Source organism: Pseudonaja textilis, chromosome 7 (genome assembly GCF_049901715.1).
Source record: "Pseudonaja textilis isolate UNSWEBS1 chromosome 7, rPseTex1.2, whole genome shotgun sequence".
Lineage (NCBI taxonomy): Eukaryota > Metazoa > Chordata > Lepidosauria > Squamata > Elapidae > Pseudonaja > Pseudonaja textilis.
Genome location: NC_141996.1, coordinates 34,336,557 through 34,361,881, shown reverse-complemented (window position 1 = coordinate 34,361,881; position 25,325 = coordinate 34,336,557). Strand labels below are relative to the sequence as shown.

General features: G+C 39.8%; 1 protein-coding gene and 1 long non-coding RNA gene across 13 annotated transcripts in view; one reads left to right on the top strand and one right to left on the bottom strand.

Moving 5' to 3' along the window:
* PHLDB2 (pleckstrin homology like domain family B member 2) overlaps positions 1-2,779 on the bottom strand; it is a 60,919-nt gene extending 58,140 nt beyond the window's left edge. For 4 of the 12 annotated variants that reach the window (XM_087937414.1, XM_026700777.2, XM_087937419.1 and 1 more), the window contains exon 1: positions 2,620-2,775. The gene's annotated coding sequence lies outside the window, so the exon portion shown is untranslated. Of the gene's footprint in view, positions 1-2,543 lie in introns of all 12 variants that reach the window. The other 8 variants (XM_087937420.1, XM_087937422.1, XM_087937416.1 and 5 more) reach the window with 6 other exon arrangements.
* Positions 2,780-2,914: 135 nt separating this feature from the next.
* Positions 2,915-24,353, top strand: LOC148125301 (uncharacterized). The gene is made up of 3 exons (XR_015744326.1): positions 2,915-3,013; positions 15,711-15,778; positions 24,284-24,353. It is a non-coding gene; the product is annotated as an uncharacterized LOC148125301 (long non-coding RNA).
* The last annotated feature ends 972 nt before the right edge of the window (positions 24,354-25,325 follow it).

Sequence of the window (25,325 nt, the reverse complement as noted above, 5' to 3'; positions counted from 1 at the left end):
ATATGCCAGTTGCCAAGCATCTGAATTTTGACTGTGTGACCAAAGGGAAGCTGCAATGGTTGTGTGAAAAATGGTCATAAGTCACTTTTTTCAGTGCTGTTATAGCTTTCCAGTTTCATTTGTCATCTGAAAGGTTGATAAGAATGAAAGACACAAATGTACTATAAAAAAGATATTGATGGCATGCTGATTTCTAGTTGCAAATGTCTGGTCCTTGAAATGTGTAAAACTCTTGACAGCATTTTAAATATGTTGCTGAAAGTATTTGTAACATTTACTTCCTTTATCAGTAGGGCAATTATATGTATAATAGGCTTCCAGTGCCTCAGGCGCAGGCTACAGAACAAGATGTGCTTCCCATGCAATCTTGGGTCAACTTATTATCATCTTCTAAACTAGGCCAGGCTCAAGAGAAGTTTTTCCTTGATTCAGAATATTTAAGTCCATCTCCCCCTACCCACCCATTCTTTGAAGAAAGACTTGCTCAATTTTTGATTTTAGAAAACTTCAAGAACTTATTCCAAGAAAGAAGCACTCTCAATCTCCCATTTAGTTGTGTCAAAGTAGAAACAAGAATCAAGCTGACATCAAAGCTCTGTAACTTGCTTTCCATGCACTTAACATAGTTCTGCAAGGCAGTTAATTATTATGTATATATTTAAAACTCTGCTCAGTACACGTGACCAGCATTACCAAATCAGTCACCTACAAAACACTGGACTGGAACAATAGTTAAGGGAATCTAACAGTGACATAATAATAGCTTTCATATCTAACTGCTATTCTGTCCACTACTTTGCAAAACACAGAATGTTTTCCATTATTTTTACACATATAGTTGTTTAGATGTCACTAAAACAACTGTGGATAACATCAATAGTAATCGTGTTTGAAATGCCTCACACTTCTCTGCACTTCTTCCATAGGAAAATGAAGTTATTTCAGCATCTCTACTGCACATTCCCATTTATAAAATGCAATAGCATAAAAAACCCTCCAATAACCAGTTCTTATTAATTTGTTTAGGAAAATAACCTTGAAGTCTTATACAGTCATAAGATTTAAAGGTCTGCCTCCCAACTCTTATAACCCATCTATTAGACTAGATGCAGACCCCCATTTTTATCCCACATTGCTTAATTTCATCTACAGCACCTTCAAGAACAACAGATTTATTATTTTCTAAAGATTTATAACTTAACAGGAATTATCCTGGCAGCCATGCTTTCAACAAATGACATGTTGGACTTAGAAGAAATGTAGGGAGCCTTCTTTAAAGCTCCATGGAGGTCAGCATGATACAATGTTAGGCCAATGGAGCAAAAAAATTTAAATACACAAAGCAAAGATGTGATCGGTCTTTTTGTTCCCTCAAATTATCTTTCTCCCATTGTGCCAAAGAATCACTTGGCAAAGTAGGGAAATTATGATGGATTTGCAGACGGATATCACTGGAGAAAGTCAAAAAGCTTCCTTCCAATCTCATTAACTTCAGCCCTTCTAAAAGAGCACCAAAACCTATTATGACTTAGAATAGATTGAGCCTGAAACTGCTGCCTTTTAGCTCTTAGGCAATATGAAAGATGTGCCTCTACCTCCTCTTTCTTATCTTTCATACATTGTAGGTGGTTTTGTAGAATGTTTTGATTGTTGGCTTTATTGTACACCATCCAGAGTCACTTTGAGTGAGATGGGTGGTCATATAAATTTAACAAACAAATCAATGCACTCGTTTGCCTACAAACAGTAAATATACATCTTCATTTGCTGGTTTTTTGTAGAACAATGTCCCCTGCTCTAATTTAATTTCCACTATTGGAAAACCTACTTTGCTGTATTAAAAATTCCCAAAGGGAAAAGCAATAAAGTATTTTAAAAAGCTTTGTTTTTTTTCCAAGCACAACTAATAGAGGAATACTTAGCAAGTAAAGAATCCCAGGGAGAAGAAGTACCAGTACTTAAAAAAATGAAATACTACCTGGCTGGGAGAAATTTACTTAGTTCTGTATTTTCATAAAATCTGTCTCAAGGCAAGCGCTAATCTCCTCAGTTCCAGGGGATCCAGCCAATGTGCTTAGCACATTATTCCCAGTGAAGGGGAACAGTTACACCAAGTCAGCAGTACTTCGGTTTGCAAACACTGGCTGTCCCATTTTAATCCGAAAGCTTGGAAAGCTAATGTAAGCAATCCGGTAGCGCACATGTGCGGAACTGGGAAGGGGAAAGCATCCCGGATTGCTGAAGAAAAGGACGGAAAGATCCTTTTCCTTTTTAATCCATGGAAAGCACCGCCCAGCTAAACATTCACCTCACTTCAGGCAAAACAGGCTGCCTCCTGAAAATAAAAGCAAAGCGGGGAAAGAAGTGCGAAGGGTCTAAGCTTTAAAATAGTAATACTCGAGGGTAAATAGAGGGGGGGAGGGGGAGAAACAAGGGACCAGTGTTAAACGTTTCCTCCGGCACTGGTTGCTCGATTTCCGGACTCCGGGGACTCAAGCGAGAGAATCCTTTCTCAAGCGATGCCTCTTTCTCTGCCTTCCCACCTCGTCGGATCCTCCGCTGGCTCTCGCGCGCAGGACAAAAGCTGCCTGGGTCCCCCAGCGTCGGCCCACGACTCACCTCTTCGTCCTCGACCTTGTTGTACATCCTTCTCTCTTCGAGCCCCTCCAGAAACTCGCTTTCCGTCACTTGCTTCAGCGGAGTCTCCTTCCGAGCCGGACAGGCTCCTTCTCCTCTCCCAAGCTTAACCGAAGCAACAATCAGTCCCGCCCATTAGGGTAGCCCACCTCCGTTTTCCAACAAGAAGAAGCAAGCCAGCACCCCTCCCGCTCTTAGAATGGTTCGTTCCCTTCGGGAAAAGTGTTAGAAGGCAGGACTGAAGAACATTAAAAAGAAGGGGGGTGGGGAGAGAAACTAATGTTATGCTCATATTCTCCTGGCGTTTGAAAAGCTTTTCAGCGGATCGCTCTACATCCGTTTTATGAGCCCCGAACAGTGACCCCAAACAAGAGAGGTAATATCTTGGAACGTTTTACACTAACTTCAAATTCCATCCAAGCACTCCAGAAAATACAACTGCGCTTTTATAGCCGGTAGCTAAGTTTGGCTAAAGTTTTTTAGTGGCAAAGAAAGACTATTGTCTTTGTGTTCAGCTCTGTCATGGGAAGGATCGTTTGGTCCGGTGGGCAGCCTTTAATTCAGACCTCCTGGAAGTTACTTTAAAGGTGCAATACCTCCTATGCTACATGCTTCTTATCAGCCACCACTTGTACCTTCTGTTTGCCCGACTGCTGGAGGGCGCATTGCAAATAGATAATTGATTTACTGTAAAGGCACAGCTCCTGGTTGGTGATTTAAAAAAAAAAAATCCCCGCCAGAATTTCTCTCCGGTGACATCATGCAAACAAATGTCTCGGAAAAATGCACCCGGAGCGGGGTGAAGGGTGTTGCTTTCAGCTTGACAAATTTATCCCGTAAACTTTGGACTGATTTTCTGCAAAAGCGCAGGCTAGGAAAAGAGCAAACAGTTTTTCACCCTGAGTCAGCTTCCTATCGCTCTGACATCAGCAGAAAAATAGACCTGGGTTTTAAGAAAGGCGAGCCAGAAAGCGGGATGGGGGGACGAGAGAGAAAATGCTTGGCTTTCCCTCTCCCTCCTTGTTCTCCTCCAGTCCAGAAGTTGGACGACGCTCAGACTGACAGGAAAAGGATGTCTGCTGGAGCCCCACTCCCACATAAATCCAGCTGTACTTTTTCGGCCGTTTTCACAGAGGCTACAAGAATGTAGACAGACTCAGTTAACATGACTACTCTCTTTGGGCTCCTCTAGGTCAAAACTCCTCAAATTGTTTTGTTGGGCACCCTGGAAAATTCTGTTCCAGACAAATGTATCATGAACCCAACAAAATAACGTCATCTGAACACTTTGCCAAATTTAGATTCAGAGTTGTATACAGTACAACATTTCTGTCTTGTACTGCTACATCTTGGGCATTGTAAGATCAACCTGGAAGAGCTATTCACAGAGCAAGAAAGGAAAGATAAAATATTTGTTTGTTTATAAAATTTACATAGAATAGAATAGAATTCTTTATTGGCCAAGTGTGGTTGGGCACACAAGGAATTTGTCTTGGTCACCCATCTCAGTGGAAAGTAACTCTGGATGATGAACAACTTATAAAACAGTAAATGTTTAAAAATATTTTTTTTAAATAAGGCTAAGAGAGAACAGTATTAACAATATGAAGCCACCTCAAGATCTCACAAGTCCCCAGGACCAGGATACTCAAGTCTGATAACATAACTGGTTTTGGGAGAATTCCAAAAAAACCAATAGAGATGAAACCAACCACACTGGGGATGGATGGGGGAAAGTAATATTCCATAGGGCAGGCATCCCCACAGAAAGTGGTCACCACAACAGAGAAGACCCACCTCCTGGGACCTGCCAAATGTAGTGCACTTGCAGACAGGTCCCATAGCATACTTTTTCTGCTGGATCTGATGGTATGGGCTCATAATCAAGAAGAAGCAGTCCCTCAGATAACCGGGCCCCATGCCATGAAGGATTTTAAAGGTCAAAACTATCATTTTGAACTAAATTGCAGAAAAATAGGGCAGAGGCTGCATGAAGTTAGTTTTAAAATGTTTATGCAGAAATTTGTTCTGCGGACATTCAAATTAATGTAACAACTGCTAAGCAAGTTCATTTAACAAAGGAATTACAGTAATTTAATTTTGTTCTGGAACCTTTAATTTATTCTAGTTGTTTCTTTTTATACAAATTAATATACTGCACAAATTTATTTAAGACGAATATAACAGTCTGTTCAATCTATCCCTGTCCTGGTGAATGTAGTTCCCATTGCTCTGCTTCCAGTTACTGCTTGTCCTTGGGTGGATTTATCAAGAAATGTGTATTACTTGGTGAAGGCATGCCAGAACTTGCCATGGACTCTTTTTTATCCCCTTAGATTATCAGTTCCTACAGTTTTATGCTACAACCTATTTTGATATATTATCTTCAACTTGATGTAGTCTGGAGTTTTTAGTTTTTATTCAGCGCTGCAAATATTTGCAACACAGCAGTTTCAGTCAGAACCATATCATGCTGCACTCAATGTAAAGTTAATGTAAAGGTCTATTTAGATATTTCTTGAAAATATGATTTTATGTTTAAGTCAGTGTCTTGTAATATATTCCTAATTTGTAAGTGAATTGCAACTAAACCAATATTTAATTTGGATAGGAGCAATATACAGTATAATACAACATTAATATCTAAACCAATTCATATAATTCCTGATGTCTAGCTTACTCCAAAGACAAAAGAACTACAACCATATTAAGTGATATAATACCTTATCTACTACTAATATAGTAATTTCATATCAATCCAAGAAGAAACATCATGATCATTTTTAAGATGGCTGTTTTCCATAAAGTTTGATGAGAGAGTTGTGTTTTTTAATTGTAAGAAATGTTTTATGTTATGTATGTGCATATATGGTACATAATCAGTTGATTCTGTTAATAGTGAGAATTCTATAGCATAGCTCTTGCAAATTCTGTCTACAGAGGAAGAAACAGAAATTTTCCTGGATTTCATAAGAATACATTATCCAGTTTTGCTTTGACAAATGCCATATTTATAGTATCATATATATTATAAATTCCCTTAAATAGGAAACAGTGTTCTGGCAGAACTAGCTTTTAAATAGCTGCTCCATTAGTTTGATGCAATGAAATCCATATGCACGCTAAGGGTAATTACCTTGGGTGTCAGATTATCATAAAGAAACAAATGACAACAATTCTGATGAAGCCCATATACTTGTGCTTTATCTATGCTGTCTATGTTGAAAACTATATGGGAATGCTATGCATGTGCCCTGGGGTTCTATAATAAAAAATGTAAGATGTAAACATTAATGATATCAGTATAATACAGTTGGGACCACAGCAAAATAATTTCAATATGGAGTGTTCTTACTAGTGTTGGAAGAATTATCCTTCTGGGTTCAGTTCCAAGTGGGGAAAAAGACGCTGGAAACATGGAGGCTGTTTGGAAAAATGTTTTAATGGTGAACAGGACCACATGGCTTAGAGCTCCAAAGTAAAAAGGATGATCATATGTTGGGTGAAGGAAAAGAAGAAGGGGAAAAAAGGCAAGATGCTGAAAGTGCAATTGTTTTATACCCTCTGTTGGGCCCCACCTTAGTGTTTCCTGTTCCTGTGTAAGAAATGTATCCCATTGGCTGTTACACTCCCAGAGGCAGGGGTCTTAGTTCACTTTGTAGGCTTTGTCTGGTTTCACCTGAGTGCTGGCTGATGCAATCTTCCCAGGCCAGGTAGTGAGATGGCCAGAAGCCTTTGTTATGTAGAATATTCTGGCCCAGGCCTTAATGGCCTGCCCATTAACAAAGGTGGGGGTGAGCCTCTGCTTCTGAGATGAGATTCTGCTTCTGAGTTTCTACTTTTTTTAGGGGAAATATGCCTTTTTAATAGTTCCTAGGATATTTCATTTTTCTAGGAGAGGGGCGGGTGCTAACTTTCTAAACTAGGATTCCAGGCAGGCAGCTGGAATAAGTGAAGGATATTGCGTTCACTTGTCTCCATGATCAAGTCAGTCAGTTTCTGTGCTGCCTGTGCTTGTTTTCTAAGTGTTGTGTCTGGGGAATGGGAATGATAGCCCTTTGTTTAAGGCAGTCAATACCACTATTCCTAACACAGCCAATGAAAGGTCTGATGAAGACCAGCAGGCAGTTTGCCACATAGCACATGACCATAATATATTTATATTGATATTGATATTGATTTATACAAAATGTCATCCAGAAGTATCTATTATCTAATTAGCACTGGATGCCAATGACCATCCATGTAGCCCTTCTCTACTCTTCCATCTTGAGAATGGGCGTCCCAATTCGTAGATGTTACCTACTTCTTCTGCAAACTTTGCAATTTCTCCAAATCTTTTTTTTCCCTTCTTATTTGTGCATTTTGACAGTAGAAGGATACTCATTTGGAGAATAAGTTTATTTTATTTATTTATTTATTTGTCAAAAATTTATAATATAACAGAAACAAGAATGAACATAAGTTTAAATACAAGAAATAGGAACTAATAATTGGGGACAATAGGACACGGATTGGCACGATTGTGCGTGATTGTGAAAGTGACTGAAGCTTCCATTTAATACAGGTATATTAGTTTCATTTAATTTGTGATTCTGCAATCTCTACACTTTCTTTTTGTTTCTGGTTGTTTTTTCTATCTTATTTTTATGTTTTAAATAATTTTAAACAGCCTAAAGTCTTTGAGAGTTGGTGGCATACTGCATAAATTTAGTAAATAATAATGATGATGATGATGATAATAACAGTAGTAATAGTAATACCCATGGCTGAGCCTAGATGGCTATGAGGTGCGGTCCCTATGGTTATGAGATTGCTGGTTTTCGGATTGGTAGTGGCTTAGCCACTGTGAACCAACCCAGACACCTACCAGCACTAATTATGAGAAAAAATCAACAAAATTCCATACAGGGTCAGTCGTCGCCCAGGTCAATGAGGATTGCATCAGATGCTGTGGCTCCTGAACATCTGTCAAAAAATGGGCTACAAGGTTCAGCTGCTATTGCTAGGGAACCAGGGCATGCAACTGTAAAGCGACTGGGACAAAAGCACAAGTTCAGTTGACTGAGTTTCATGTTTAATGAATAAAAGAGATAATAATAATAAGCAATCTGTATCAACCATCAGTGCCAGTCAATGATATCTGTGATACATTTTTAAATGTTCAGTTGACTGAGTTTCATATTTAATGAATAAAAGTTTATATAATAGTAATTAGCATGGTTGATACTTAGGATGATGGCAGCAACTCGTATCAAATATTAGAGCCAGTCAATTATATTTGTGATATATTTTTAAATGTTCAGTTGACTGAGTTTCATGTTTAATGAATAAAAGAGACAATAATAATGACAACAACAACAGCATCAAAGATCCAGATTTGCCTAGCCCAGGTTCTTGGTAAGGACTCGATGGGTAGACAAAAATGCCAAAGCCAGTCTGAACATCTGGCTAGCTGTAATAATAATAATAATAATAACAACAACAACAACAACAACAACAACAACAACAATTCAGTGCTTCCCATTCACTTTTCATGTTCTAGTATTATACCTAATGTAGGGTAATATCACATTGTTATCCATGGCTAAAATGGCACATTTTTTCTCCTTTACTTTTTTGAGGGAAGAGTCAGGGAGAAAAGAAGTCATCTCAGAGTCTTGTAATGCTTAGGAACTGCTCAAACTCAAGAGAAGAACATTCATTTTTTTCCTTTAAGTTTTACTTCATCTCAAAATAAAATATGTGGAAAAACATTTGCTGTTACATGATAACAAATGAAGCAATTGGTTGAACATGTCTAGTTTCAGTTTAAGTCTGAAACATAATGCATTCCTGGGATGGAAAACTACTGTGGATGTTCATCACACTAGAAATTGTATTTATATGTATGATGTACCAAAAGCCAGGACCTACAGACAATTTATTATATAATAATAAATCAGGAGCTTGGCTTATGGTACATCCTATATATCTCCCAGATGAAAGCAATAGTGAAAGGCTTCCATATTGTTGCAAATGAAATTATACAGGCATGTCTATGAAGTCACTAGCACTCAAAATTAGCTCATAGGATATTTTAATTTATTTGCTCTTTCAGCTGATTTATATTCCGCCTTTTCACTGGGATCTTTCCAGTACATGTTTGGGCACTTATTAAATATGACATGTCACTAAAATATCCAGAATTAGTTTGGGGCCTAGGGCTCAAGAAGACGAGTCATTCTGTTTCCAAATACTTTGCTTATGATTGTAGAGGAACTTTGCTACCATGTTTTCTCCATGTGATCTTCTAGTTTAGACAAACATAGAAGGGTACTACATTATTAGCTTCGTATTCTCTCACCATGTTTCCTTTTTCAGGATCAGCCTAGGTCAACATTAGCATTAGCTGAAGCAGCAATGGGGGATCACAGAAAAGGCATTGGATGAGGCCAGGATTCATTCTCTGTTCATGGTAACCCTAAACGATACATTTAAATATTATATGGAAAAACACATTTTGAGTTGATAATAAGAGAACAGAGAAATACTCTGTTATAGAGGAAATTTATCAAATTAAATCCTGTAAATTGTTGCCCCTGGATTCTGCATACATTTAACTTACCTATTAACCTAAACTGATTATGCTGCAGCTTTGCAGAACAACTTTGCAGCCCCATCAGACCAGCCTTACTCTACAACAGCACTTTTTATGTTGCTTGCATTTCATAGCTTCCTGAAAATGCAATCTGCACAGCCTTCAGACAGACGCCTGATTAATTCAAATAATTGACTGGCTAGTTCTAACATGTTTAGTCAGAATAAAATCATACTAACTTAGATGAGTTTTCCTTTTTAATAAATATGGTTAGCACTTGCACTTACCTTTTCTCTAGAATTAAGCTCAACTTTATTATCATAGGTTGGTGCCTGCCTGTTTTTAAAACTTTATAATTTTATGTTTATTTTAGTTGAGATTGCTCATTCTGTGACATTAAACATTTAAAGATTGGGTTACTCTTACATACATGATCAAGAAAGTCAGCTATATTGGGGCGCTCATGCTTGTAATTTTAAATGTATAGAGAGTCTTACAGTCTCCTGGTTTCTAGCTGGGTAACTTAACCAAACTAGCTCTAAGAGTTATTACCCATTACTAGAGGGTAATTAAATATCCCTGGCAAATTACTTCTTCCAAGGCTTACCAGTAAAAGATATTTATAAAGATTGCTGAACCTCTGCGCACATTTTTGATAACACAAGGAATTCTTCCACCATTCTGCAAGAGAGAGGAAAATGCTTTGGATTTTACTAACCAAAGTCCATACAAGATGGGAATATAGGTGCTTTATTTAAACAGTTTAAATAAAGTTTAACTTCCATTTTTCTCCTTAGCTCTACCATCACTGTGAAAATTCAGTCTGACTTTGTAGTACAACCTGAATATGTCCTGCTTCGTTGGATTTTTTTCTTATTCCAGTTTGTTTTTCCACCCTATTTTTACTATTTACCTTTTATCACCACTCGAGATAAGTACTTGGAAGCCTGGGGAAAGGTAACATGTAGAATTTAATTCTGGCAGACAGTAGAAAAGTTGTTTCCAATTTCTTATCTCAAAATCTTGAACTCCCCAGGGTGACAAGTGTGTTAAGGTTGATGCTTTATTTGCATGTGACATATTGTTATTTCTATCCATCAAGTGAAAAAACTTTTCACTACTTCTATTGCATGCTTGCCTAATGTGCCTGTGCATTTTATATTCTACCTGTTTTTAAAATGGTCATTTTTTGATTTATTGCTTTTAATAAGGCTTATTATCTGTATACCATCTGCAGTTGTCTCTTCTACAGATAGAGGCTCCTTCATCTCCCCCCAATTTTTGAACATAGTAGCAAAGGATGTAATCACCAAGCATAGTAATGTAAGGCTATTATATCGTAAGAAAGAAGATGGATCTGTGAGAAGAAATGAAATTGATCATTTTTGTTTCTAACTTCTAGGAAATTACTTCTATTTGTGCCAGGGTGTGAAGGAATCTTAAAAAACGAAACAACCTGCTTTAGAATCTAGCCTTGTTATGAAAGGAGGGTATTGTCAGCAGCAGATACATTAAAGTAATGCTGCTGCAAGTATTAGTTATAATGCCATGAATAGATACAAATATTAAAGTCTCACTGGATTGTTTGATGAAATGGGCTAAGAATGTTGGTTTTAATACACTAAAACACAGGAGATTTTTGCATAATTATAAACAGTTCCTGGGAAAATGTCCTGATTACATTCAAATTGGAGATTTGATGAGCAAAGAGGGCCTGATTTGCTTTGAGTTTGTAATGTGAAAATTGAGGCAATCGGTTTCACCTTGGGTTGCTTCAAACTAGGAACTAGGAGAAAAGGTCCATAAATTATAAAGAGTAAAGGGCAAAATATGTAAAGCTACATAGAAAAGAGCAAGGATGGCAGAGGACATTAGCCTTCCTCAGTTTTTTTATCTGGATGCCTTCACAGGTTTTAATGAAATAATTTTTTGAAACTGTCACTTTTTACCACAGGCATATAAAAACATCTTCCAAAAAAGTAGTTATGTTAACACATTGCAGCATAAACAGCAAGAATCCAACATGCACTGACAGTAATGCTTTGTTGAAACATATTTTTGCCAGTTTTGTTATGTTGTGATAAGAAGTAATGACACATGTTATTTTGTTTTTGAGATTGGATTTACCATTCCAGGATGTCTTTTGAACCTGCATATGTACTATATGGAAATTGACAACAGTGGAAAAGGGTCCTTCAATAGATAAATTACTCAGTGGATTGAAGAACTGAAATTAGATCGTCTTATGAACAATTAATATTCTTATAATTGCTTATAGGTTATAAGTTGTTTATAAATATAGGTTTTGTATGGACACTTGCAGTGAAATATTGTCTTTATTGTAACTATTGTGTACAATTTTATCTATCTATCCACTGGTATAATACACAGTATTTATGTATGCTGTTTTGTTATATTTCTTCTTTTTCTTTTCATTTTCTTTGTATGACTGCTGACTCCTGTGACTGCTTAATTCCTGCAATTTTCTTGGCAAGATTTTGGAACGATTGCCATTGCCTTCTTCCAAGGGCTGAGAGACTGACTGAGCCAAGTTACCCAACTGATCTAGTACCTAAGTAGGACCAAAATTCCCAGTCTCTAATCTAGAGCCTTAACCATTAGCTCCTTTTTTTCCTGTTATGTTTAATTAATTAAAGATTGAAATAAAAGCAATAGCAACAAATCTTATAGCATCTTATAATAAATAACCAATTTATTATTATTTAAACTTTATTTGACAACATTGGATGCAAGATCTGATAAACAGGTTGTGTGCCACTCCAATCATTTTTATCTATGAATTACCTTATAGTACTTAAGTAATGTATACACCACGCCACGTAAGATATACACAATCTTTCAGATAGCAGGACAAATAAATATAATTTTTGAATAATCTGGTTTTTCTTGTAGCAGTTAATTTTGTTTGTTTGTAAGTCTTTACACATCAAAGTAATGATCAATGGCATGACTTTACAAAATACATGTTGGATAGTTTGGTCTAAGTTGGCCAAAAGGCCTTTGCATCTACAAGAAACGTATCTGTGGCTTTTCCATTTTGCAGCTTTCTTTGTTCTGAGAACAAAGTGCTGCTTAGACAGTTGGAGTACAGGAAATAATTAATGGGTACTGTGTCTGCAATCACTGGTTGGGTTTGCCATGGTGCTAGATCTTTAGCAGGTGCCAAACGAGGTCAGTACTGAGACATTCACAGAACTTACACTCTACTTCATCATATAATCTTGTTCCATTTCTAATTACATGAACAGTATAATTACTGTTACTATTTTTGTGTCGATTTTGGGACACTAACTAGAATGAATGCAGAGCAATGAGCAATGCAAATTCAACTGTCTATCCTAGCATTTAAATTGCACTATATATAGTGGGGTAGGCATGCTTCAGATAAATTAAAGGAAATATGTATGATAAAATGATCCGAACATTGCTAATTTACCTATGTTTGGAAAAATAGATATGAAGATAAATAATACTTTTTACCCATAGCATACTTTGAACACAACTATGTTAAATAACAATCAACTTAGTTTTTGTGAATTGGCTGTTTGTCTTTAGGTCAGAGATCAGTAAAATACAAAATAATTGCAGTGATTTCTCCTGCAGATTTTATTTAATGGATTTTTTTTTTAAAGAAAAGTGACCTATTGCTATATGTATGAAGTAAGTGTGTGTGTGTACGTGTAAATTTTCCAAGCTGATAAACATTTTGTTTTATAGGGATGGACAACATATGGATGAACACAAACAATTATTCACTATTCTACAGTTTTGCAATAAAAACTGGCTTGATACAATCCAACATCACCGTTTAGCCTTTCAATGACCAGGCTGGCATAACAAACTTTCTGGACCTTCTGAAATTGAATTAAATTGAATTGAACATTATTTAGACAAGTATGATTGGAATGCATATTTGCAAGGCATTTTGGAGAGTTTGTTCCAGTCAAAATAACACTTTTTAAAAAAATACTGTGGACAATACATTTTGTCATATTGCGAAGCCACTTATTCGGTCATAAATTAATTAATGTAATTAATGATTTCCTTCTTACTTTTTTATTGTCTTTTTTTGAATCTTGTGTAAATGTAGTTAATGAGTCTACTGATGGTTGATTTGTCCACATGCCATGCTTTCAGGAATTCTCTAGCATTTTGAGATTTAAATTGGTCTAGGCTGCTTACAGTTTTCCAGTTAAAACTATGGTTGAGTCTGTCCATATGTTGTGAAATTAATGAGTTTTTATTGTGTTTCTGATTTCTAGTTGGTGTTCATGATGCGCTCTGCTAGTCTTCTGCGTCTCAGTCCTACATAGTGGCTGTTGCAGTCCTTATATAGTATGTTGTAGACATACTCCAAGAAAGCATTTTTCTATGCATCTCCTTCCACAACTTATATATCAGTTCTCTTCATAAAAAGCTTTTCTCATCAGTGTTTTAATTAGCAACTGTAAACAGGACTGCTGGGGAAGGGGTTTCTATTAATGCAAAGAGCTATGAAAGAAATGCAATCTATGATTTTCTTCAGTTTTTAGCATTTGGCTAGTTCTTTACTTGATTACTTTGAGAAAACAAATACATGACACTAGTTTTAGTCTGTCCCTTGAGGGAAGAAAGACTCTGGAACTAACGGATGACCTTGCTGTTAGAATGCTCTTTGATATACAGTACATGTTTGTTATGCACTGCCCAACAACCTGGCTGAAAACTTCAATAATATGGTGGTATGATATGTAGAGATCAAAATTCCAATACTGATTCTCAGCTGTAATAAGAGCTAGACTGATAATAAAAAGGGAGACGGATTTAATCTCTCAGCTTCATAAAGTGAAGAAGGTAGATATGTGACCTGTCTCAGATTCTCATCCTTTTGTTCTTGAATCATTTTTCCATCCAGTGCTTGAAATAGTTATAATTAAGTCTTGCTGAATTTTAAAGGAAATCTTAATCTCTTTCTCCTTCCTTTCATTCTAGCTGCTGCCTCAGTCACACAATAGCAATTTACATTATTTATTGTATGTACTCCCATTAATTCCTGATAAATGTGTTTCTGCTCTCTCTTGGCCTTGCAGTGGGATAGTGGACATAATGGAATTTCAAGCCTGTCAGTCTGTTCTTCTACTTAATGTTATCCCACAGGATGATAAAGACAGCAAACAGAAATAAAATGAAACAAGGAAAACATGATTTAAAACAATGTCAGAGTGTTTGTTGAAAATATGCCTCAGTCTTTTCTACAGGTAGACAAACAAGTGTTCTCTGCCACTTCATCTGATTGCAACAGAAACAACAAGTCATTCACAACTGGATAACAACATAAGCAGCAGCAGCAGCAAAATTTTCTCCACAGTTGTTCTCCTCATTACCATGTTGGTACAGGGTTTCCATTTGGCTTGCATTTTATTGTGAATAAAACCAGACCTGTAGGCATGCTGTGTAACAAAAGGTTTTGACTAATGTGGTCTGTATACCATGGATATTAAAAAAAAAAATGTTTCTCTTTACCGATGGGGTTTGGAAGCAGCACAATTCTATGGGGCAATGTACCTCTCTTGCTTTTGGCTATCTAGTTTTGACTTTAATCTTGTAAATATTTAATACTTACGATTTTAATTATAAGGAACCCAGAATTGCTTTGTAGAGTGAGTTGGGAGGAATATAAATGTGACAAACAAAAACAAATAATCCTAGTGTTTTAAAATAAGCAGAAGTTTAAAAAAAGTTGCAGATCAATTTCAGCTTAGTTGAGGGAATTGGGGAATGGTCAATGCAGAAGTGGCCTCAGAGTTATAATATTGAGTTACAATATGTTTTAAGTTTCTTTAGAGATTCTTTGGAAACAAAAATGGAAATTTAAAATAAAACCAATAAACAAATAAATGGAATTCAGATTTCACAATTGCAAAAGCCTTGTAATATTCTTAATGTATGCAATTGTTCAGTTAAGTGAACTGTGAAAAGCTGTTTCGGGTTCTCTGCATGCACCATGCACCTACCTAGGAAGCAGAATCTATGAAAGGAAGAGTTCTAATTGTACTCCCAATAATGAGAGAAATATAACTCTTGAGTTGCAAAGTTTGATTCCGGTTGCCAGGCAGGGTTCCATGTTTATTGTATGTGTATTTTTAGTTCAGTAGTCTCTCTGTTTTATTAATAGGAGTCAATAGCCTTGGTAAAGTGCTATTTATAAAGTATGTGCAATAAGAAGGGAAATCCGGCTCATGTAGTAAAGAAAAGTTTCACTGATGTATGAGGTCAGAGCATCTATAATTAACATATCCTACACCTGGATGTTTGGTGCACCTTCAGGAAGCACATTTTAACCTAGGATCACTTAAAAGCATGGAGAAAATAGACTACTGGGTTATTTTAGGTTATTTTCCTACCTCCAACTGTCAGCTATTTCCTAGATACAGATGACGAAAATGAGACATTAAATAATTGTGTGTTCTTATGTGCGGTTATATTTTAACAGCAAACTCCTACACCTTATGGGTTTGAGTATTCAAGCATGGTCAAGTCTTGGCTGCATCTTCAGCAAATGTAAGAATTTTTCTAAATTTGGATTCTTTAAATGACGCTACCTCTTTTTGTTTATTTAAATTAGAATGTTTTAAAATAAATCAGAATCATTTTAACACAAAGCAATTTGAGCCTTAAATTCCTTGGAGTTTCTTTCCCATCATTCAAAAATCTGCTAGAAAGTTTAATGATCATCTGGAACAGAGCTCTCCAAACTTGGCAACTTTAAGACTTGTAGACTTCAACTCCCAGAATTCCTCAGCCAGCTATGCTTGAGGGCCCCTGATCTGGAACATCACAAGTAAGTCAGGAACAGGGGAAACAAGGAAACTGAGAAAAAATATTGTCTCTTACAGCAGGTGTGGTCATTCAGTCAGAGGCCTTTAATAGGAATGATAATAGCCTATGATCTTTCTTTTTGTCTGATTCCTTTTTATTCAATAATAATGTAGGCTTTATTTTAGTGATAGGTAAATCATCAATGTGACGATAATAGGACATCTCCAGAGAAGGATTCAGAATCAGTGTGAAAGTAGTCCTGGGCCTTTTATGTTTGCAAGAACTTATTAATGTGTGGAAGCTAATTGATTTATTGACATTTCAGTTGTGCTATGTTTGAAATATCATTGAAATAACATTTTTTTTGCAATTTTTTAAATGTTAAGCTTCTGGGTGAAGGAATTTCTCATTGGTGGGAACTCTTCTTTATCTTGCCTCCTGACCCAAAGTCAAACCAATCTTTATAGATGAAAACAATATATGATTACAAAAATATTGGTTTCCATCTGTTCTGTATTAACATTCTTGAAGACTCGCATTCTGATTGGTCCACCCGGACCGCAACGTGATTGGTTGACTGAACTCCTGTGATTGGAGCGCTAAGAATCTACCGCGATTGGCCGAGCTGATCGCGGGAGATTCAAAGCGCTGCCATTGGCCACCGAGCCGCCGGCTGGCTGTATAAAGCCAAGCGGCTCGCAAGCCTTTTCTGTTCCTTTCTTAAACTCACAAAAAAGAGCTGAATGTTCACTCCCGAGTCTCGCCTCTCAATGCGAACCGATCCACCGATCTAACACTGGCGACGAAGGTGGGATCATGAGGCTAGGAACCAAACAGCATGTGACAAACGGAGCGCAACGACCCGCAAGATGGCCAGCAGCACCCCGCCACCCGCTCCATTCGACCCAGCCACCAAGGACTGGGAATCGTATACCGATCGCTTCCAAATGTTCCTGGAATGCAGCAATCTCAAGGATGCCAATGGGCAGAGGAAATGGGCCGTGTTCCTAACGCACTGTGGCCCCGCGGTATTCAAGATGGCCAAGGCGCTGGCAAAGCCCGCTGACGTAAAAGAAATGGACTGGGCTGACCTTGAGCCCATCTTGCGCCGCCATTATGCCCCTGCCGTGCCCATACTCACCCGTAGGCACGACTTCTACCGGCAAGATCAGTGCGAGAGCGAAACCATAGGCGATTTCGTGGCCCAGCTAAGGAACCTGGGGGTCTATGCGGGTTTGCCGACCTGGACGAGGTGCTACGTGACCGAGTCGTCCTCGGGCTCAGGGACCCCGTACTGCAGACCGGCTGATGGCCAAGGGTGACATCTCCCTCGCCGACGCCCTCACTGAGGCAACTGCAGCCGAGGCCACCCGCCAATCAGCCCGGATGCGGCAGGCGAACACAACTGAACGACCGCCAAGCAACGAAGCGACCCCGGCACCAGCGAGGACTGGAGAAGCCAGCCTCCGAGAAACAACCACACATCATGGCGACATCGACCCCCAATCCGACACCGATGACGAGGAAGAGGAGATCCACCGGCTACAGGCTGAGCGTGACTGGCGGGACCGGAGGGGACGTAAGTCGGGATTCCATTGCGCCGGCTGCGGCGGTGACCACCCCCACTCCGAATGCCGTTTCCTCGATGCCATCTGCCGGCATTGCGAGAAGCGGGGGCACATCGCCAAGGTGTGCCGGAACAAGAAAAACTACAGCCCGCAACGATGAGGCAGCAGCCCCCGACGACAAGACAGCACCCCCACCAGAAACTGAGACAGCCAAACCGAGAGCCGGTGGAGCCGCGACAGCCGCAGCAGACGACTCAGCGAAGCACAGCGGCGCGAAGAAACCCACCAGACGGTCGTCATAGGCCACTCATCGACCATGGACGCCCGAAAGGTACACGTGGAGGTGAGCATCGAGGACCAGCCCTGCGAGATGGAAGTGGACTCCGGGTCCTACCTCTCCATGGTCTCTTGGCGCACAATCAAGCGCCTAGTGCCAACCATCCGCCGCCACGAGCTAGACGACCAAAAACTAATCCTGAAGGACTACCAGGGAAACCGCATCCCTATGGCCTGCATCGGACATTTTAAAGTCACCTTCAAAAACCACACCAAGGTATTGCCACTCACAGTCATAGACAAAGACCGCCCAGCTTGCTCGGCCTGCAATGGTTCTCCCCGCTGGGAATAGAAGTGACGGGCATCCACCACACAGACGAGGCTGACTGGGAAGCGACGCTCGTGAGGGACTTCCAGGAGGTCTTCGACGACTCCCTAGGCAAGTACCGAGGGGCCCCTATCTCCTTCAACCTTAACCCTAACATCACCCCGATCCGCCTCAAACCGCGGCGAGTGCCATTCGCGCTCAAACCGAAAATCGACGAGCAACTAGACAAGCTCGTCGCGCAAGGGGTTTTAGAGCCAATTGACCATGCCCGCTGGGAAATGCCCATAGTCACCCCCATCAAACCCGATGGCTCCATAAGAATCTGCGGTGACTATAAGGCCACCCTCAACCATGCGCTACAGCAAAGCACCTATCCCGTCCCAGTAGTACAGCACCTTCTGCACTCACTGGGGGGAGGCCGGGTCTACGCAAAACTTGACCTGGCGCAAGCCTACTAGCAACTGCCGGTCGATGCCAAGACAGCCGAAGTGCAAATGATTGTCACACACCGGGGGGCTTTCCGATGCAACCAACTCCAATTCGGAGTCAGCGTCGCCCCAGGAGTCTTCCAAAGCCTCATGGAAAGACTCCTCCAGGGAATAAAAGGAGTGGTCCCCTACTTTGATGATGTGCTGGTTGCAGCCGCCAACAAGGAACAATTGGAAACCCGTTTAAGGGCGGTGCTGAAAAAATTCAAAGACGCCGGCCTTAAAGTAAAAAAACAAACAAATGCCAACTCTACACCGAGAGGGTCGAATTCCTGGGGTACCTCCTAGACCGGCACGGAATCCACCCAACCGGAAAGAAACTCAGAGCTATCAAGGAAGCCCCCACACCAACAAACAAGGCGGAACTACAGGCGTTCTTGGGACTGCTTAACTTTTACAATGTTTTCCTACCCCAGAAGGCAACTGTGGCGGAACCCCTGCACTGGCTACTCGATAAAGCAGCTACCTGGACCTGGGGGAAGCGGGAGGAGACTGCATTCCAACAGACAAAAACCCTGCTAACATCAGACGCGGTCCTGATCCAGTATAGCGAGACCCTGCTGCTAACGGTGACATGCGACGCATTTCCCTTCGGCATCGGAGCAGTCCTCAGCCACACCCTACCCAACGGGAAGGAAGCACCCATCGCCTTCTTCTCAAGAACGCTGGCTAGACCGGAGAGAAATTACAGCCAGCTGGACAAAGAAGCCCTCGCCATCGTCTCCGGAGTGAAAAGGTTCCATGAGTACCTTTACGGTAGGACCTTTTCAATCATTACGGACCACAAACCCTTACTCGGAATACTCGCAGGGAACAAGGCCACCCCAAACATCCTGTCACCCCGGATGACAAGGTGGTCCGAGTTCCTTGCCGCTTATTCGTATGAACTGTCACACCGGCCCGGCAAGAACATCCCGCACGCAGACGCACTAAGCCGGTCACCCCTACCAGACTTAGACGATGACCCAGCGCCCACAACAACGACCCTGCAAATAGAGACTCTACCCAGCCAGCTCTTAATCGCGCCAGACATTGCCCGAGAAACAAATAAAGACAAACGGCTGGCGCGGGTATTGACCTGGGTAGAGCGGGGGTGGCCGGAAAATGAGGGCAGCGAACAGTTCAAAGCCTTCAGGAACCGGCAAACCGAGCTGTTCACACAAAAAGGGTGCATACTCTGGGGAGACAGGGTAGTTATATCAGAGACACTACAGAAAAGAGTGCTGGAAATGCTACACGAGGGGCACCCGGGCGTTGTCAAGATGAAAGCCCTGGCCAGAAGTTACACTTGGTGGCCAGGGATGGACAAGCAAATCGAGACGTGGGTCGCTGGGTGCAACAGGTGCCAAGAGAAGAGACCCACCCCCCCACCGCTCCAGTCCTGGAATGGGAAACCCCAGAGGACCGTGGTCGCGAATACACATAGACTTCGCCAGGCCGACCAAGGGGCATACATTTCTCATCACCGTGAACGCCTACTCCAACTGGCTGGAGGTAAGCACCATGAGGACGACGACAACAGAAGTGGTCATCGATAAGCTTAACAGACTCTTTGCGACACACGGGTTGCCAGATGTCTTAGTGTCGGATAACGGCCCGCAGTTCACGGCATTGACATTTGAAAGATACCTGGTCGAACGGGGCATCAGACACGCCCTAACCTCGATGGCTCACCCAGCGGCGAATGGACGGGCGGAACGGATGGTCCAATACACAAAGAAAACCATCCAGAAAATTGAAACCGGCGACATTAAAGAAAAGATAAACAGAATGCTACTCATACAGCACATTACGCCCAGCACGACCACAAACAAAAGCCCAGCAGAACTACTGATGGGCAGGAAATTGAGGTCCCCGCTGGACCAGCTACACCCCACCTACAACCCGGAGAAACCTCCAGATTCCTCCAGCCGGCACCGAGCATTCAACATCGGGGACACAGTCTACGCAAAGAACTTCATGGGAGACCCACTCTGGGTACCTGCGCAAATAACACAGGTAACCGGCCCCCGGTCATACAGACTCCAAACAACGGATGGAAGAAGCTGGAAGCGGCACATCGACCAGCTACGGTCCAGGCTAGCCGCCAACACCCCCGACGCCTCGACAACAACAACCACAGAAAGCAGAGAGGGAGGGGGAACCACAACAACCAAGCAGGGGAATGACAAAAGACCGGAAACGCCAGCGGTACACCCCCAAACGCAAGCCGAACACCCCCCACCAAAAGATAGCAACGACCAAATAAACCAACCATACTCACCAGCAGACCTCGAGCTGTCACAGACGGGAGCTTCACCTGGAAGGTACAGCCTAGCCAGCTCAACCAGCCCAGAAAGACCAGGCGGGAGCAGCAGGAACTGCAGCTCGACCGACCCAGGTAGTCCGGGCGGGAGCTGCAGCGACAGGCCCGGCTCACCCTTCCAGGCGGTTCCATCGAAAGGGTTGAGAGCGACGCGGAGCCCGTCCGAACTGGCCGACGATCACACACAGACTGAGCCACGCAGGTCAACTAGGCAGGTACGTAGCCCCGCCTACCTGCACGACTACGTCACCACACTGCGTCGGACGAAACCATGAGGAGAGGGGTGTTCTGTATTAACATTCTTGAAGACTCTCATTCCGATTGGTCCACCCGGACCGCAACATGATTGGTTGACTGAACTCTGTGATTGGAGTGCTAAGAATCTACCGCGATTGGCTGAGCCGATCGCGGGAGATTCAAAGCGCTGCCATTGGCCGCCGAGCTGCCGGCCGGCTGTATAAAGCCAAGCGGCTCGCAAGTCTTTTCTGTTCCTTTCTTAAACTCACAATAAAGAGCTGAATGTTCACTCCCGAGTCTCACCTCTCAATGCGAACCGATCCACCGATCTAACACCATCCTTTCACAAATTTCTATGGGCTTTAAATAAAATAAAAGGAAAGATGCTTTAGCAACTGGGTAGGTTCCAATGGTATCTACATATAGTTGACAAATAAACAGAACCTGTACCAAAAATATGGCAAGGTGATAGAAATTTATTTCATTGTCTATGTGAGTTTTAAGGGGGAAGTGCTGTTACTGCAGGAGCTATGGCAGTCTAGAGGGTGAAAAACTGATTGGGATGCCATTTTAGCATTCCTGGGTCGGTCAACTGGAGGGAAAATTGAATGGATTATAGTTATCTCTCTCCCTCTTCCCTTCTAAGTATTTCAAGATTAGCAGAAGTGACTGATATTTTTGGAGGAGGGTGGGAACAAAGAAAGAAGTCCTCTCCAGGTTGCTTTTGTGGAACTAAAGAATGAAAATGGCATGTTGTAGAAATTATAGCTTATCATTTTCAATAGGATGTCACTTTAACATATTTATTGTTTTTCAATTTATTAAATTGAGCATGTTCTTTTGCTTATATACTACACTGGATCCTTTAACACAGAGGTGGTATTCAGCAGGTTCTGACCAGTTCTGGAAAACCGGTAGCAGAAATTTTGAGTAGTTCGAAGAACTGGTAAATACCGCCTCTGACTGGAGATTTTACAGTATCCTCCTGCCACGCCCGTAAAGCCATGCCCACAGAACCTGTAGTAAAAAAATTTGAATCCCACCACTGCTTTAACATTTCTCCCTGCTAACAAAATCCCATCAAGTCCCAGATCCTGGTATGTGCTTATTGCTAAATCCTGTTTAGAGAAAGAAGATTGTAAACAATGAGGATGTAAATTTAGAAAAAGAGCTAAAATCATCGAATTATTTTTTTTTTTATAAATTTTTATTATTTTTTTAACATAAAAAACACAACAACAAAACATAAAAGTATCAGCTCCCCCATATTTTTGTACACACAGTAAGTCGGTTGGTCCATCGGTTTTGTGCATTCACCTCATAGTCACAATTACAGTTACTTTATATAATACTCTTATCAATACAAATTTATAAATCCTAGTATCGCTATTAAAGAAAATCATCAAATTATTTAAAAGGCACATTTTGTTTATGTTACAGTTCATATATAATCAATACATGTGTGTCATACTTAGAAAAAAAGCACATAAGACAAAATCTAGATCAGCTAAATCTAAATCTTATATCAGCTGACATCTCCTCTTTACAATCTAATTAGGGAATAGCCCCAAAAATGAATAATTAACAATAGAATACATATATAAACTATATTCCCATTTCAAGATTATTAATAGAGGTTTAAATATTGCATTGGTATCGTAAATCTTTTCATTCTTCACTTTAAATTAATAAAGACTAATAAATCAATAGATCTTTCCTCAATAAGCAACTGTTTTATACTCTATTTTTGTGATAACCTATAACAGCTAATGGATGCTACTTATATCTTTTATATCTATTTAAATAAGATTATTGAATGTTCCCCTTTACTTCCAGTATTCTCCAGGATCAGCATTTTCAGAAAAGGCCAAAACACAGCAAAAAGCTGTCCAGATGTCTTGCGGTTTTTAATAACCACAAGAATTAGAGAACCCCAGCAGACTGCAAGATATTTCTTATTGTACTGTTACCACATGAGCTTTTACTGACTTTTTTATTTTTACAGGAGGGTAGGACAGGACAGATTCATTTCAAATGATAAATTATCCATGTATATATAATCTTCATTAGGCATATAAAATAAGTATTTCTAACATATCTGAAATTATTAGATCAAAATGAAGAGAACAAAGACCTTATAAAATGTTATAGGGAATGTATGAAAATGATTTTAAAAGAAAGAGACTTTTGACCTAAGAATCATATTCACTGGAAAATATATTCATGCAATGCTTATTTGTCTTTGATTATTCACTATGACCTTTTTCCCTCTTGATTCTTCTTTTTTTTTTAAAAAAAAAAAGTTATTTCATGCTAGGTCTATTTAATCATAATTGAGCTTTTTAACTGGTACCATGGATTTTAAGTTTACTGTGTACATTCCTGGCTTTCATCCTCTGTAAGCCATCTATTGTCATAATCTATTGTCCCACCCTATCTTATTGTCCCATCCTATTGTCCCCATTTATTCGTACCTATTTCCTGTATTCTTACTCATGTTTATACTTATACGTATTATCTTGTAAGCGATTGACAAATCAAATAAATAAATAAATCTTATATGAAATTGAGGAGCTATAGCAAATAGAAATTTACACAAAGAAAGGACATATTTTAAGTAGGAGATAGTCACATAACAAAATAAGACAAAACAATCAAAGCAATTAGATTGGATTATGGATGTCTTTCTATGCCCCATGACATATGTCATGATTGTTAATTTGTTAGTTTAACAGCCTCTTCTCATAATATTTTAGACTCTTATTGGCCAGCAACTAAGCATTGAGCAGCTGGCAATCCTCCATACTATTAGTTAAAATGATGTAACGCTGTTGGGCTTCTTTTTAACAGCTATTAGTTAAAATGAACTAGCACTATTTGGCTGGTCTCCATATTGATTCCTGCATGTAAATGTAAATTGTCTCCATTAACCATCATGATGGTCCTGGTGTATATAACTTTAAAAATGGCCTTAATTTCACAACATTGTGGTACTGTACACTGCAAAGTTCTGGTAACTCATTTTGAATCTTTCTTTTATGTCAGGTTTACCTGATTGGGCTGCTGTGAGAAACAAGAGAAGCTGAAGTGTTATAAAAGTGATGGATTTAAAAAGGTAATAAACATAGGGAAATTGCTTGCATTTTAACACTTAAAAAATAAATATGCAAAAAGCTTTTCTTCTGATTGATAATGGCAACTTACCTACCTATCCATCATCTATCTAAAAACACACAACCCCCCCAAAAAAATTTAGATTTAAATATCTAAAGAAGTTAGAAGTTTAAAAATACCTCAAGTTTCTATTAGACACGATCTAGTGTTGTTTCATCCAGAAGGAATCAAGAGCTTTTTAACAAAAATGTTAGTGCTGAAGCATAATTGGAAAGGATAAACAAAAACTTTATTTAATTTTTTCCTTTTTAAATTCTAAATTTATCCTTAGCCACATAGAATCTTACTGTTCAGTATTCATTTTAAAGAACTGAAAATTTAATTCAAAGGCTAGTGTTTCATCACTATATTTCATCAAATCAATCACTGCTATTTGATATCAAGTGTATTTCCAAGAACATATAATCCCCTTTTTGGCAACCATTTTAGCATGACAAACAAAGGTTTTCCTGAAGAAAGTATTACATTGGTCAAACCTGGTGTAGACTTATAGTCAATCTTTTTAAAATACTGGCAACTTTTTGGAGATAACTTTATTTAATATGAGCAGTACTCTATATCATTGTAGCTCTTGTGGATATTGGTTTTAGCAGTTCCACTATCCTTTTAACTTGGCTAGCTAGGCATCTGTTTAAGGAAAACAGAAACTACATGTGGACAGAAATAATAAACTTCCTTCTCAATAGACTTCCAGGACAATTTCATGTGAGTCACAGACACAGTTCTGGCATGTCTGGAAAGAAGAATGCATGACCCCTGTCTGAAATTCTAGAAATTGACTTACCTTCACTAAACTTGCAGTTTTCAGTTTTTGGGGGGATTATAACTCCCATTATTCCTTGCCATTTGGGAATTATTGTAGTTATAATTCCAATGCATCTGTTGTACACATGCAGACGGTGGATGTTTAGAT